A 15,961-nucleotide genomic window follows, 5' to 3' on the forward strand; every position below is an offset into this window, starting at 1 on the left:
CTGGATGTAAACGTGGAGGTAGCAGACCCCCCATGCACCTGATCCACTGCTGACTTTAATCATAGTATTTAAAAAACATTTTTATTCAAAGAAAATATTTTCAGTTTACAAACATAAAAAATATTCAACCAGATTCATGCAACATAAAAAATATTCCAGACCACCCACCCCTCCCAGTCCACTCTGTGTTTAAAAAGACATTGATCATTTTTCAGAATAATATCTTTACAACCATTTACGTGCAATAATTAACAACATTTTAATCCAGTGTTCTTCAAACTCGGGGGCGCGACCCGTGGGTGGGTCGCAGGCGTGTGTCGGGAGGGTCGCGGAGCCGTCCTTCGCGGCGCTCCCGATTGCGCAAATCTTTGCTCAGCAGCCGGCTGCAAGCGGCCTTCAAAATGGCCGCGAACATGTTAAAAAAATGTGGCCGCAGTGCGTGCACGATCATCGGCGCGCATGCGCAGTGCGGCCCTTATTTTTTTAAACAGTCGCAAGATTTTTGTTTTACAAGTTCGGGGTGTTTTATTCATTTATTTTATTCATTTTATTTATTTTTACAAGTTCGGGAGGGTTTATTTGATAAAATTTTACAGGACAAAAATGCAGAACTTTGGACAGATGGAGACTCCATACTTTCCAACACCGGAAGGCTTCACCTTCATCCAACAGGTTCCATTGGAGGAGCGTGTACGAGGGCCAAAGGGACCCAAAACCATTTCCTCCATTTTCGTCAGCAGCAAACAAGGTAAGAGAAAATGGTGGGTCGCGCAGGTCGGCCGGCGTTGGTCGCGAAGGTCAGCCGGCGTGGGTCGTGCAGGTCAGCCGGCGTTGGTCGCGAAGGTCGGCCGGCGTGGGTCGCGAAGGTCGGCCGGGCTGGGTCCCGAAGGTCGGCCGGCGTTGGTCGCGAAGGTCGGCCGGGTTGGGTCCCGAAGGTCGGCCGGTTGGTAAAAATGGGTCCCTGGAAAAAAAGTTTGAAGAACACTGATTTAATCCTTTCATCCAAACCCCCCCCAAATCCAAAAGAAACAACAACCAATCCCCAACGTCCTCCCTCCCCCTTATCTGGCAGTGACCAACTCTCTGAAAAAGGAAATAATCGCCTGACACCTCAGGTAGAACCCCCCTCCCCACCCATCCCCCCCCCCCCCCCCCCCCCAACTGACCCTCTCATGGCAGATTTGATTTTTTCCGTGTACAAAGATTCCATCAGGTCGCCGAGCCAAGCAGCAGCACTGGGCAGGGTCAAACACTTCCAACCAAACCGGACTCGCCTTCGCACTATTAAGAAAGCAAAGGCAGGAGCATCCGTCTTCGGCCTGTCTGTAACGCTGGTATGTTTGAGATTCCAGTAAGAGCTACCAAAGGGCATGGCTCCAAGTCAACCTCAAGAATTCTCGACCTGGTGCTGAAGAAGGAGACCCAGAAGCTCACAAGCCCTCAGCAGGACCAGACACGTGCGTGTGATGCGCTGGGTCCCCAGAGCACCGCTCGCACCTATCCTCCAGGTACACAAAAAAAACCATTCCTTCGAGTCCTGGTTAAATGCGCCCTAGGTACCACCTTCAATTGGATCAGGCTGAGCCTAGAGCGCAAGGAGATAGAGCTGACTCTATACAGAGCCTTGCGCCACACTCCATCCTCAAGTTCCTGGCCGAATCCCTCTTTTCACTTTCTTTTAATCCTGTCCAACAGAACCTGTTCCGCAACCTCAGCCGACCGCAGACATCAGCCGACATTCATCCCTCCCCTACATTTGCCGCCGAAATGATAATATATCACCAACAGTCTGTCCTGGTCCACTTACGTTGATGCAACAGTCAAGAAAGCCCAACAGTCTCTACTTCCTCTGGAAGCTAAAGAAATTCGGCATGTCTGCATCGATTATAATGTCTACAGATGTGCCATAAAGAGCATCCTATCCAGCTGCATCACAGCCTGGTATGGCAACTGCTCAGCCCAAGATCGCAAGAAACTGCAGAGTGTGGTGAATGTAGCCCAACGCATCACACAAGCTTGCTGCCCTCCCATTGATTCTGTATACACCTCCTGCTGCCTCAGGAAGGCAGACAGCATTATCAGAGACACCTCCCACCCAGGCATTACCTTCTTCCAGACCCTTCCATCAGGCAGAAGATACAAAAGTCTGAAGACTCGCACATCCAGACATAGGAACAGCTTCTTCCCCACAGCTACTAGACTCCTCAACGACTCCCCCTCAGACTGATCTGTTCCCTGTAAGAACACTATTCACGACGCCCTATGCTGCTCTTGTTTGGCCCCTTGTTCCGCACTGTCACCAATCACTATTTGTTGATGTACCATTTGTCGATGTACTCTGTGGATTATTCTTTTTGTCTATTATGTATGTACTGTGTACATTCCCTTTGCCGCAGAAAAGTACTTTTCACTGTACTTCGGTACATGTGACAATAAATATCAATCAATCAATCAACCAACAGGTTGGGCAATGTTAAGTCCTCTGATTGTCTATTCATTTGCAAAGTAAACCCTATGATCCATGGAGACCTGCCCACCAAAATAAAAGACAAAACCATCTTATTTACTCCTGTAAAGAAGGATTTTGAAAGGAAAATCTTGGAAGGATATTCATTTTAATTGACTGGATGCTTCCCGCCAAAGTCAGCGGGAGGCTATCCCATCTCCTCAGGTCTTCCTTCACCGCACACTCTAAACCAGGACGCCAAAATTTAGCTTCCGCAACGAGGCCCAATCGCGGGTCACCTGGACACCCAGGTAATCAAAACTGGACCTGGCCAGGTAAAAAGGCAACTTCCACAGGTCAGCTCGCTTTCCTGGGATCTTCACCGGAAAATATTTGTTTTTGCCCAAGTTCAATCTATACCCTGAAAAGGGGTCAATCCTCCCAAATGGTTTCATTACCCCCTCTGTACTGGAGAGAGGGTCGGTCATATACAATAACAGGTCGTCTGCACACAAGGATACCTTACGCTCATTCCCCCCTCTATCTACACCCCTCCACTCCGTGGATGACCTCAGCGCAATAGCCAGAGGTTCAATAGCCAGGGAAACATAACGGTGGACACCCCTGTCTTGGCCCTCTTCCCAGTTGGACGTATTTTGAATTTAAAGCAAATTTATGGACACTCGCAGTGGGGCTCTACACAAAACCCAGTTCTGGGAATAAATCTTTGCCCAAAGCCAAACGTACCCAAGACCTCAAATAAATAGCCCCACTTTACCCTATCAAACACCTTCTCCGCATCGAGGGAGATAATCACCACCCTTTCAGGGCATGGAGAGGGGGACAGACATACATTAAGCAGCCTTCAGACATTGGTCGACAACTGTCTCTCTTTGTTAATTACCGTTTGATCTTCCGATATGATCCCTGTGAGGTAGGGTTCCATGCACCTCGCCAAGGTCTTCGCCACCAACTTTCCATCCCCAATCAATATAAATATGGGGCGGTAGGACCCACATTCCACCGGGGCCTTATCTTTCTTCAATATCAAGGAGATCGTCTCCTGCAGCAAAGAGGCGGCAATACCCGCTGAGTCAGAGAATCCTCAAACATCTTGAGCTGCACTGGGGCCATCAACACAGCAAACGTTTTGTAAAATTCAATTGGGAACCCATCCGGTCCGTGTACCTCCCCCGATCAAACCCATAACCTCCTTAATCCCCTCCGGAGTCAGAGGAACCTCCAGCTTCTCCCTCTTCCCTTGCTCCACTGCCGGGTACGCCAAACCGTCGAAGAACTCTCATATCGATGACTCGTCCTCCGGGTCATAAAGGTTCCAATAAAACGCTTCAAACGCCCTACTAACCTTGGTCGGCGTCTACCCCGCCACATCCCTAACTTGCTCAGTGTCCCAAGAGGCCGCCTGGCACCTCAGCTGATGTTACTAGCCTTCTCCCTATGTTCATAAAGAACCCCCCCCCCCCCTCGAACGTTGCAGCAGGAGCATTGCCCTAGCCATGGATAAAGTCCCAAACCCCAACTGCAGCTTCCTTCTGGTACCCAGCAGTCCCTGTGTCTGATTGATCGAGTATTGATGGTCCAACATGGCAACTGCCAACTTCCGTCACTCAGCCCTTTGGCTCTTCTCCTCTTGCGCCTCCAAGGAGGTAATCTACCCTCCAACAACTACCTTCAACGCCTCCCGTAATATGGAAGGGGAAATCCCTTCACTCCTGTTAAATCGCAAGTGTGCCCCGATGGCGGAGGAGACACTTTCATCAAAATTCCTATCCGTCAAAAGCGATGTATCAACCCTCCAGAGGGGGCGCTGAGTGGAGCCAGACCCAACTATCGCATCCGCATAATGAGATCATTATTGGCCGACAACTGTCTCCCTTTGATAATTCTCATTTGCTTCTCTGGTATGAGGATCCAGGCAACCAAAAGATCAAGAAACAGCTTCAAAGGCGGAGGCGTTACGCACCTCGGGGGGGGGGTTTTAACCAAATGGCAGCAGAGGCAATCTCAGTGCCAGGCACCTCTGAAGTCTCGAAGTAGGTGACCCAAAGACGTGCGCGGTAAATCAAGCCAAACCGAACTTTCTTACGATAAAGAACCACCTTAGCCTTGTTAAAAACCGCGCGCCTTCTGGCAAGCTCTGACCGGCATCTTGATACATTCACTCCCCGTGGCCCTCCCATCTGCTGTTCGAATGTTCCTTTGCCCATCTTAAAATGTTTTCCTTTTCTTGGTTGTCATGATATTCAAACACACACATCATGATGGACACACTAACAGGCAAATCAGAGTACACAACACCACAACCAATCACAGACAAGAACACCAACCACATAAAAAGCACGAGCACGACACCTGGTGGTCAGTAGGTCTGGGGAGAAGGGAACAAGAAAGAGCTGTTAAAACACCACAAGCAGGGAGCCCCCCACGTGCAGAGTGCAAAGACCAAACTGTAAATAGTAAGTTTAAATAAAGAAGCGTTGTACCATATGCAACTGTGTTGGCTCATCTGTGTGTCAGAACACCCAACACCACATGGTACAGGAGTGGATCGATACCTGCCTACTAACCTGCCATTCTGGACATGGACCACACCGGCAAACCGCAGCCGATGCAAGTCACGGGGAACCTAGGCACCAACTGGAAGCTCTACAGGCAGCGATTTGACCTGTACATCCGTGCCACCGAAAAACAGAATGTCTCGGATGACTCGAAGATTGCAATGCTCCTCTTCTACGCAGGCCCGCACGCAACCAATGTCTTTAACTCACTGGTGTTCGAAGAAGGCGAAAACCAGGCCAAATATGACACGGTCATCCTCAAACTGGACCAGCACTTTCAAGTTGAAGTAAATGAAAGTTTTGAAAGATACATCTTTCAGCAACGCCTGCAAGGTAAGGAGGAGCTTTTTCAACCCTTTTTGACGCACCTCCGGATTCTAGCGCAGTCCTGCGGTTACGGCACCACTACAGAGTCCATGATCAGGGACCAGATTGTTTTTGGCGTTGCCTCTAGTGGCCTAGGCCAGCAGCTTCTTAAAATGAAAAGCCTCACCTTAGCGTCTGCTGTGGAAGCCTGTGTCCTCCATGAAAATGCTACCTGCCGTTTTGCCCGATTTCAGGCGTCCGAGTTGGCACGGAGGGGGTCCCCAGCCATCGAATCGGCAAGCCAGGCCGCCCACGACGTTGAACGCATCCAGGCCGTCGAGTACATCCCGACCCACGGCCCGGACGACAGCGGCCGCTTCCCGCGCTTTTCGCGGTCTCCCGCGCAGGTGCGCGCCAAAAATAACGGCCACAACGAGGGACGCACTGCGCAGGCGCGCCCACCGCAAGATCGCACTGCGCATGCGCAGTGGCGCAACGAACGCCGTGACGTCATGACGTGCAGCAATTGTGGAGGTCTACACTTAAAAGGGCAATGTCCTGCAAAAAACCGACAGTGCCACAGATGTGCCACGATGGGCCACTACGCAGCCCGCTGTCGTGCGGCTCAACCCATGGATCCGGCGCATCCTCGACAACCTCGCAGACGAGTCAGGACCGTCCAGCCCACCATCAAGACTTCCAGTTAAGTGATGCAGATGACCAGGATGCCTTCCGAGTTGCCGTCATTGATGTCAACAAGGTCAATGCCATCAATCCAGCCGATGAGTGGTGTGCCACCCTGACGGTCAACCCGAACTCGTCGCAAGCCCATTAGACTGGACTTATAATACAGTTCATATGTTGAACAAGTTGCACAATTTTACATGATAACCTGTTGTTGTTTATCGTTCCAGATGTCGTCTGACTGGACAACTGTTCAAGTTTTTTTTTCTTCTTCTCTCGTTCGCATTTCTGTTATGTTATGGTACAACTTGATTCATGTGACGCACCCGACATCGCCCCATGTACATAGTTCCGTCATATGCACATGCTGCACACGGCACACACACACACACACTCTTAGATGCACCCACGTCACGATCATATTTATTACCACGTAGGCACATATCTTTGTAAAAAGGGGGGATGTCATGATATTCAAACACACACATCATGATGGACACACTAACAGGCAAATCAGAGTACACAACACCACAACCAATCACAGACAAGAACACCAACCACATAAAAAGCACGAGCACGACACCTGGTGGTCAGTAGGTCTGGGGAGAAGGGAACAAGAAAGAGTTGTTAAAACACCACAAGCAGGGAGCCCCCCACGTGCAGAGTGCAAAGACCAAACTGTAAATAGTAAGTTTAAATAAAGAAGCGTTGTACCATATGCAACTGTGTTGGCTCATCTGTGTGTCAGAACACCCAACACCACATTGGTAACTGTAGAACCGGACCACAAACGCCCGAGGTGGCGCCCCAGAACGAGCCTTCTGCCTTAGTGATCCAGCTCAGGAAGGACCACCATTTTCCAGAGCGCCTGCATCATGAATTTCGCCAGGTTTGGGCGCTCCAACCCCTCCGGCAATCCAACAACTTTTCGACAATTTTCAATGTCGTCTATCCTTGCCCGCAAACCCTTATTATCGGTCACCATCTTCTCCATTTCCACTTCTGAACAAACGATCTGGCCACTGTGCCTCGACAAGTGCAACCCCTACGCCCTGCTGCTCTGCATCATGCTGCTTCACCACCTCGTCCACCTTAGCTAGGGCTCCTCTGATCGAAGAAATGGCCGCTTCGATTGCTTTCTCGCGATCTTCAGAAACCTCACTCCGCAGTTTCTGCAACTCCGCAGCCAGAACCTCGATGGTTAGGGGAGTGACCCCTGACACTGAGATTGCCTCTGCCGCCATTTTGTCCCCCCCACCCCCCACCCTTGAGGTGCAGGACGCCTCGGCCTTTGAAGCTGTGTCTTTTTTGGTTGCCTATCTCACATCAGCTTGCTGTGGGATACCTACATCAGATTTATCATAGAATCATAGAATCTACAGTGCAGAAGGAGACCATTCGGCCCATCGAGTCTGCACTGGCTCTTAGAAAGAGTACCCTATCCAAGCCCATACCTCCACCCTGTCCCCACACTGCCACCTATCCCCACATCACCACCTACCCCCACACCTCCACCTACCCCCACACCTCCACCTACCCCCACACCTCCACCTACCCCCACACCTCCACCTATCCCCGTAACCCCATCTAACCTTTTGGACATTAAGGGGCAATTTATCATGGCCAATCCACTTAACCTGCACATCTTTGGACTGTGGGAGGAAACCGGAGCACCCGGAGGAAACCCACGCACACACGGGGAGAACGTGCAGACTCCGCACAGACAGTGACCCAAGCCGGGAATCGAACCTGGGACCCTGGCGCTGCGAAGCAACAGTGCTAACCACAATGCTACCGTGCTGCCCAGCACGGCAGCACAGTGGTTTAAGGGCTATCGGAATGAATTTCCATGCCACGTCCGCCAGATGCCACAACGGAATTCCGACTTTAATTGTAGTTTTGATGAGAAATTAAATATTGGTGATTATTTTGGAAGATGTGTGATATGAAACTCTGCCTCGGTTATTTTCACTTGCAGCGGGGGTAGAAAAATGGCAGCTTCTCATTACGCAGCGATCTGAATTCCCTCCCCACTCAATCCCTGAATAGGACATTACGACTGGGGTTTAATGGTCACAAGCTTGCCCTCTCTACCCCGGTCCAGAAATTGAATGTTGCCCCACCACCATCTCAAACACCTTGAGGTGTCAAAACAATGACAAATGGCTCCCCAAGATCGCAATGGGGGCAGTGGCGAGGAAGAAGGTTTCTTGAATATGCCCTCGAAGCCTTTTAGCTGAGTTGAGTTTTTTTGTCATCTGACATGAGAGCCGTTGCTGGATTAGGATCGAAAATCCTTCTAAATCTCCTTTCTAATTGATTTCCATGCATTCGCTTTAAACGTGTAGTTCCATGACTCTCTGGAAAGGTTAAAAATTATGAAGATAAATAACTGTCAATGCCTGAGCTACTGCTGCTGAGAATTCAGCGTGGAGTTGAAGAACTTGCCCTAGTTGGAAAAGAGTCCATGTTCAAACACATTTAACTTTACGGGAGAATTGCAACTTCAATGATTCAAAGAGATATGTCAATTAAATAAGCCCTTTAGCAAATCAGTAAGTACTGGAACTGCCCCTTGGCATTGCTATAGATATAATGATATTCCCAGCCCGACAGCCATTGTTTTGGCTGCGCTGGTCATTGGCTTTGCTGCGACCTGCATCACTCATTGTCTCTTCTTCTCCATTCGGCTAGGGAATTTTTTGTTTTGATTTTGGGCTCTCTGCGTTTAGAAATGTACCCTCTTGCTGGAGAAGCACAGGGAGAACGAGAAGCAGTGGGCAGCACGGTAGCATAGTGGTTAGCACAATTGCTTCACAGCTCCAGGGTCCCAGGTTCGATTCCCGGCTTGGGTCGCTGTCTGTGCGGAGTCTGCACATTCTCCCCATGTCTGCGTGGGTTTCCTCCGGGTGCTCCGGTTTCCTCCCACAGTCCAAAGATGTGGAGGTTAGGTGGATTGGCCGTGCTAAATTGCCCTTAGTGTCCAAAATTGCCCTTAGTGTTGGGTGAGGTTACTGGGTTATGGGGATAGGGTGGAGGTGGGGGCTTGGGTAGGGTGCTCTTTCCAAAGAGCCGGTACAGACTCGATGGGCCGAATGGCCTCCTTCTGCACTGTAAATTCTATGAGACATTGCAGCGCTTTCACTCTCTGTGTCTTGCCTAAAATAAATGGGCAATGGGCAATCGAAAAGCCAGTGAGAAACCCGAGCACCAATTTGGGTATTTTAACTGCTAACTGAGGCGTTGTATATTTGGGACCCCTGATTGCAACTTGCAAGGGAGAAACGGGTGAAAGGAGTGGCGTGCAAAGGATTGAAATATATTTCTCTCGGCAGTCAGAGGCCACCTGGAAATATGAAGCTGCTAGTTGGGCGGTTTAGTGGGAGGGAGCGGTCCCAAAAGGTATGCTTCTTTTGTTGTTTATCTGGTATTTTTGTGAGGTTCGGAGGAACAGGCACCACCTGATGAAGGCTCTACGCTCCGAAAGCTAGTGATTCCAAATAAACCTGTTGGACTTTAACCTGGTGTTGGAAGACTTCTTACTGTCCCCAACACACACCAAGTCACCTTCTCTCAACGTCCTTCACTGCTGGCTGACCTGGATTTGTTGCTGCTTCTATTGTAATTATCCCCATCCTCACTTTCAAATCCATCCATGGTCTCACCCTTCCTTATCTCTGTTAACTCTCCCCAGCCCCACAATCCTCTGAGATATCTGTGCTCTTCCAATCCCGGCCACTTGAGCATCCCTGGTTATAATGACACCATTGTTGGCCACCGTGCCTTCAGATATCTGGCCCTTAACCTTTAGAATTCCCTCACATTTCCCCCACTCTCTACTCCTTGAATTCGGTCCAAAATTCTAAATTGGGGCAAGGCCAATTTCGAGGGTATTAGCAGGAACGTTGAAAAGTTGATTGGGGGTGCCTGTTTGGAGGCAAGGGGACAGCTGGTAAGTGGGGGTCTTTCAAAAAGTGTTAACTCGGGTTCAGGGTGAGCACATTCCTCTTAGAGTGAAGGGCAAGGCTGGTAGAAGGAGGGAACCCTGGATGACTCGGGATATTGAGGCCATGGTCAAAAGGAAGAAGGAGGCTTAGGAATACATAGGCAGCTGGGATCAAGTGGATCCGTTGATGAGCATAGGGCTTGTCGGAATAGAGCTGAGAGAGAAATCAGGAGGGCAAAAAGGGGACATGAGATTGTCTTGGCAGATAAGGCAAAGGAGAATCCAAAGCGCTTTTACAGATACATAAAGGGTAAAAGGGTGACTAGGGAGAGGGTGGGGCTTCTTCAGGATAAACAAGGTCATCTATGTGCAGATCCACAAGGGATGGGAGAGGTCCTAAATGAATATTTCTCGTCAGTATTTACTGTTGGGAAAGGCACGAATGTTAGGGAAATTGCGGAAATAAAAAGTGATGTCTTGAGGAGTGTACATATTACGGAGAAGGAGGTGCTGGAGATATTAAAGCGCATCAAGATAGATAAGTCCCGGGGAGTTGATGATATCCCAGGACGTTGTGGGAGGCTAGGGAGGAAATTGCCAGCCACGTAGCTGAGAAATTTTTTAAAATATAAATTTAGAGTACCCAATTCATTTTTTGTTTCAAGTAAGGGGCAATTTAGCCTGGCCAATCCACCTACCCTGCACATGAAATTAAATAAAATGACATCTTTTGGGTTGTGGAGGCGAAGCCCACGCAAACACGGGGAGAGTGTGCAAATTCCACACGGACAGTGACCCAGAGCCGGGATCGCACCTGGGACCTCGACGCCGTGAGCAGTGCTAACCACTGTGCCACAAGGTGAGATATTTGAATTATCGACAGCCACAGGAGAGGTGCCTGAAGATTGGAGGATGGCAAATGTTGTGCCCTTGTTTAAGAAGGGCTGTGGGGATAAGTCTGGGAACTGCAGACCGGTTAGCCTTACTTCTGCAGTGGGTAAATTGTTGGAAGGTATTCTGGGGTGCATAATCTACAGGCATTTACACAGGCAAGGGAAAGTCAGCATGGTTTTTTCAGGGGAAAGTCACGTCTCACAAATTTGATTGAGTTTTTTGAAGGGGTAACCAAGAAGGTAGATGAGGGCAGTGCAGTCGACATTGTCTACATGGACTTTAGCAAGGCCTTTGACAAGATACCGCATGGTAGGTTGTTGCAAAAGGTTAAATCTCACGGAATCCAGGGCGAGGTAGCCAATTGGATACAAAATTGGCTTTGCGACTGTGGTATTATAGGTATTACGGTATCTGTTAGGCTAAAGCACCATTGGTGGAAACTGCATGCTTTCTATTGGTTAGAATGCATGATAGCTCCACCCTGCTAGGCAGGGTATAAGAACCCGTGCCGCCCCAGCAGTCTTCAATCTGTACCTGAGCTGCTGGGGAAACATCTAGCTTATTAAAGCCTTCAGCTGGACTACAACCTCGCTTTAGTGGTCATTGATCGTGCATCAATTTAATAAGCTAGTTTTTTAAGAAGAAAGGATGGAGCTCCGAATCAAGCCGGAGTGTCTGCAACTTAGCCCCCACGCGGCAAACTCAGCGGCAATCTTGAGGCACTGGCTGGCGTGCTTTAAAGGGTATCTCGGGACGGCCGAAAACGCACCCATGGGAGAGCAGAAACTGCACGTCCTGCACTCAAGGGTGAGCCCGGAGATTTACACCCTCATCAAGGAAGCGGAAGACTTCGTTGCAGCAATAGAGCTGCTAAAAGGACACTATATTCGCCCGGTAAACCAGGTCTACGCCCAGCACCTGCTTGCAACAAGGCGACAAACCCCTGGGGAATTGCTGGAGGAATTCCACTGTGCACTCCTGGTGTTGGGAAGAAGCTGCGGCTGCCCGCAGGTTTCAGCGAGCGAACTCACGGAACTCTTCGTCCGGGACGCTTTCGTGGCAGGTATGCTATCTTCACAAATCCGCCAGCCTGTGTTAGAAAAGGGCACCCTGTGTCTCAGGGAGGCATGGGCCCTTGCAGGCTCCCTGGACGTGGCCTCCAGGAACGCCCGCGCTTACGTTCCCGACCGCGCAGCAGTCCCCTGGGCAGCGTGGAACCCCTCCGTGGCCGACCCCGAGACTTCCCCATTCCTCCACAGGCCTGCGCTGCAAGGCGGCCTGACAACCCCGACAGGCCCTGCTGCTACTTTTGCGGGCAGGCCAAGCACCCCCGCCAGCGCTGCCCGGCCTGCGCATCCACCTGCAAGGGATGCGGCAAAATGGGCCATTTCGTGTGGGTATGCCAGGCCCGTGCAGTTGCCGTGGTCTCCCGCGGTGAATGCGGACATCAACCACAAACTTCTCCACGGGCCTCGTGCGGCCAGCGGTCGCCGCCATCTTCATATTCCCGGGCCATGTGCGGTCCCCGGGTACCGCCATCTTGTTCCGCGAATGCCACGTTGGAGGGATGGGCGCCGCCATTTTGTGCACCCCCGGCCATGTGCGACCAATGGGAGCCGCCATCTTGGATGAACCGCCAGGACCCCAGCTCGGCTGGCCACGCACTGCCCGAAGAGAACTCTCAACAGCTGCGATTAGTCTCGGTGACTCTGGATCAGTCTCGGCCTCGAACACTCTCAACTGCTACGACGACCGTATTCATGAATGGGCACGAGACGTCCTGCCTAATCGACTCTGGGAGCACGGAGAGTTTCATACACCCTGACACGGTAAGGCGCTGTTCTCTCCTCATCCACCCCATTAATCAAAAATCTCCGTGGCTTCCGGTTCACACTCAGTGGACATTAAAGGGGTTTTGTGTAGCAAACCTCACAGTCCAGGGAAGGGAGTTCAAAATTTCCGTCTCTACGTCCTTCCCCACCTCTGCGCAGTTACACTGCTGGGTTTAGACTTCCAGTGTAACCTTCAAAGTCTGACCTCCAAATTCGGCGGCCCTATACCCCCCCTTACTGTCTGCGGCCTCGCGACCCTTAAGGTCGACCCACCTTCCCTGTTTGCGAACCTCACCCCGGATTGCAAACCCGTCGCCACCAGGAGCAGATGCTACAGTGCCCAGGACCGGATCTTTATTAGGTCAGAGGTCCAAAGGCTACTGAGGGAAGGAGTCATCGAAGCCAGTAACAGCCCCTGGAGAGCTCAAGTAGTGGTGGTAAAGACCGGGGAGAAGCATAGGATGGTCATCGGCTGCAGTCAGACCATCAACAGGTTTACGCAGCTGGACGTGTATCTTCTCCACGGTGGATCTTAAGTCCGCCGACCACCAGCTCCCCATCCGCACTAGTGACCGCAAATACACTGCCTTCGAGGCAGATGGGCGACTCTATCACTTCTTAAGGGTTCCCTTTGGTGTCACCAACTGGGTCTCGGTCTTCCAGCACGAGGTGGACCGAATGGTTGACCGGTACAGTTTACGGGCAACATTCCCGTATCTCGATGATGTCACCATCTGCGGTCACGACCAGCAGGACCACGACACCAACCTCCGAAAATTTCTCCAGACTGCTAAAATCCTTAACCTCACATCTTTTCCCAAAGGTAGAGGAGTCGAGAACTAGAGGGCATAGGTTTAAGGTGAGAGGGGAGAGATACAAAAGAGATCAGAGGGGAACTTGTTCCACACAGAGGGTGGTGAGCATCTGGAACGAGCCGCCAGAGGCAGTGGTAGAGGCGGATACAATTCTTTCCTCTAAAAAACAGTTGGACATTTCCATGGGCAGGGTGGTGTAGAAGGGTGTTCTTTTTACCCCACTACAGGCTGGAATTGGGTAGCTGTGGGTGTCTCTCCCCTGCAGGCTTTGAAATCAAAGACCTGGAAGTGTCACACTGGGACCGCTTCGCAAGGGAGAGTGAGCGAGGCTCACCGTTTATACCTGTCCTTATGCCACACCAGCTATCCTGACCGCCCCCTACACCTGTGTGACTCTCTCTCTTGTCGGTGGCAAAAACTACCACCCTGTAAGTGCCTCACGAGGGCTGCTTCACAAGCGAGAGAGAAGGAGGAATCCCTGTTTGTCCCTAACCAGCTGGTTCCTCCTGGGTGAGTGTTTCGAGGCACCCAGACCCCCTCAAAGATTCTCGACTGCGGAATTATATCCTGGCACTTGAGTGTGACTTGGCCAGGCGAGTGGTAAGCTAACAGGTGAGACCACTACCAAGGTGAATTCAAATTAAGTAATTTATTCAAGAAAAACGAAGTCCAATTTATGAAATCCACAACCCAAATTGAAATCTACACACACACACTTGCAATTATGTCTATGAGAACTAGGACTAACGGCACAATGAAAATCCTTACTTGAAACAGCAATGTTTTAGAAGAGGTTGTTATATACTGTCCCTTACCACCCCTCCTCAACAAGCCTAGCCTAATTGGGGGTTTCTGTAAGCTGCCAAAATATACTCACCACTTCCTAGCTGAATAGGTCTGTTTAAAAACACACAAAATCTTCAGGCTCCCCTCTGGCTTCTTGGGTCCTAGTTCGTGACGGTCTGCCTCTGCACCTGGTTCGTGGAGACTTGCTTCTCCTGTTGGGCCCATAGTTCTACCTTGTGGTGGTCCCTTCGTAGGTTTTTAAGAGTTTCTTCTTCTTAGTTCTCAAATCTCCTCCAGCCCAAACTTCTGTGCAAAACTTCTCAATCGGAACTTCTGAGTAAAACCTACCCAAGATTGCTCTCTCACTTGTCTGTGTCCTGTATCTTTAAGCGCACATGTTTCAAAGGAGCCGGCTGGCTCCTCCCACTGATCGATTTCAAAGACAAAAGGCGCACTAATCACCCTCAGGAAGAAGTTAACCTGATCAGCTTCTTCACAATAGCTGATGACGTCACCGGAGCTTGCCAGATTGCTCGCAAATGGCTCCAAGGAGATACTGGGATAGTTTGAATTAGTTTGCCATTAGTGGAATAGGTTTCTGTCTGGTTTGGGCAGAAGCTAATTCCATAGCCATTGTCTTCCTCAACTGATTCTGAGCCATTCACATATCTGGCATAATTTTTCAGTTGTCCCTGCCCTGGCCCATTGTCCCATTTGTCCTTCTCTGGGATGATTTTGTGATGTGTATTTCTCTGTCTGGCTGCTACCAGCCATTTTGTTGCAGGCTTTTTGCAGGAAAGCTTTCTTATTTTAAAATGTCTGTAAGTCTTGCCGTTTCTGCAGCAATGTTGCCCTCACTGTTAGTCTTGCCATTTCTGCAGCAATGTTGCCCTAACTGTAAGTCTTGCCATTTCTGTAGCAATGTTGCCCTCACTGGCACGGGTGGAGAGTTGCCATAACTTACAGTGGGTATAGAGGGATATGGGCCAAATGCGGGCAAGTGGGACTAGCTTAGCGATAGAAAGTGGGCGGCATGGACAAGCTGGGCTGAAGGGCCTGTTTCCATGCTATCAACATCTAGGACTCTATGACCTGTCCTAACATGCCCCGATGAGGCCGGCCAGGCGTCAGATTCTGTTTCATAACATGTCTGCGAAGCACCTCGGACATCTTACTATATCAAAGGCGTGGATAATAAACCTGTGGGGTTTCGGAGCAAAGATCGCCAGTGCTTTGGGATTCTGGCAACTGAGCGCGGTCGGGGATAGTTATCTGAGCACGGTTGTCGGGGGCAACCCCAAACGACTCGGGACTTGGGTCGAATAATAATGAGCAGTTGGCGCGTTGGTCACTCAGCTGCTCCCCGCCCGGATTTGAAATCAGTTAATTGTTTTCCTGCTTTGTCCGTGATATTTTTGTTGCTGAAATTCAGATTGAAAGTTGTAAAACCGTCTTTTCTTGCTGAGAGTGCAATAAACAGCCATTGAAGCAAAATAAAACTCCATGAGAAATGAGAGAGGGTTTGAAAAAGAGGGGGGGGGGGAAACAATATAGAAACAAAAGACAAAAAATCAAAACAGTTAAAAAGGAAGAAGACAGCAATGAGTAACTCAAGCAGCGTAAAATTGCATTCATATTCATTGCTTTTCTCTTCTAATCTGTTTTATTGCTTC

At 50.0% G+C, this 15,961-nt stretch overlaps 1 long non-coding RNA gene across 1 annotated transcript; it reads right to left on the minus strand.

Moving 5' to 3' along the window:
• Nucleotides 1–62: 62 nt before the first annotated feature.
• Nucleotides 63–14,661, minus strand: LOC140425831 (uncharacterized). Its single transcript, XR_011948036.1, has 2 exons — nt 14,380–14,661; nt 63–961 (listed from the first exon to the last, which is right to left on the minus strand). It is a non-coding gene; the product is annotated as an uncharacterized lncRNA (long non-coding RNA).
• Between the last annotated feature and the right edge of the window lie 1,300 nt (nt 14,662–15,961).

This window comes from Scyliorhinus torazame, chromosome 6 (assembly GCF_047496885.1).
Source record: "Scyliorhinus torazame isolate Kashiwa2021f chromosome 6, sScyTor2.1, whole genome shotgun sequence".
Lineage (NCBI taxonomy): Eukaryota > Metazoa > Chordata > Chondrichthyes > Carcharhiniformes > Scyliorhinidae > Scyliorhinus > Scyliorhinus torazame.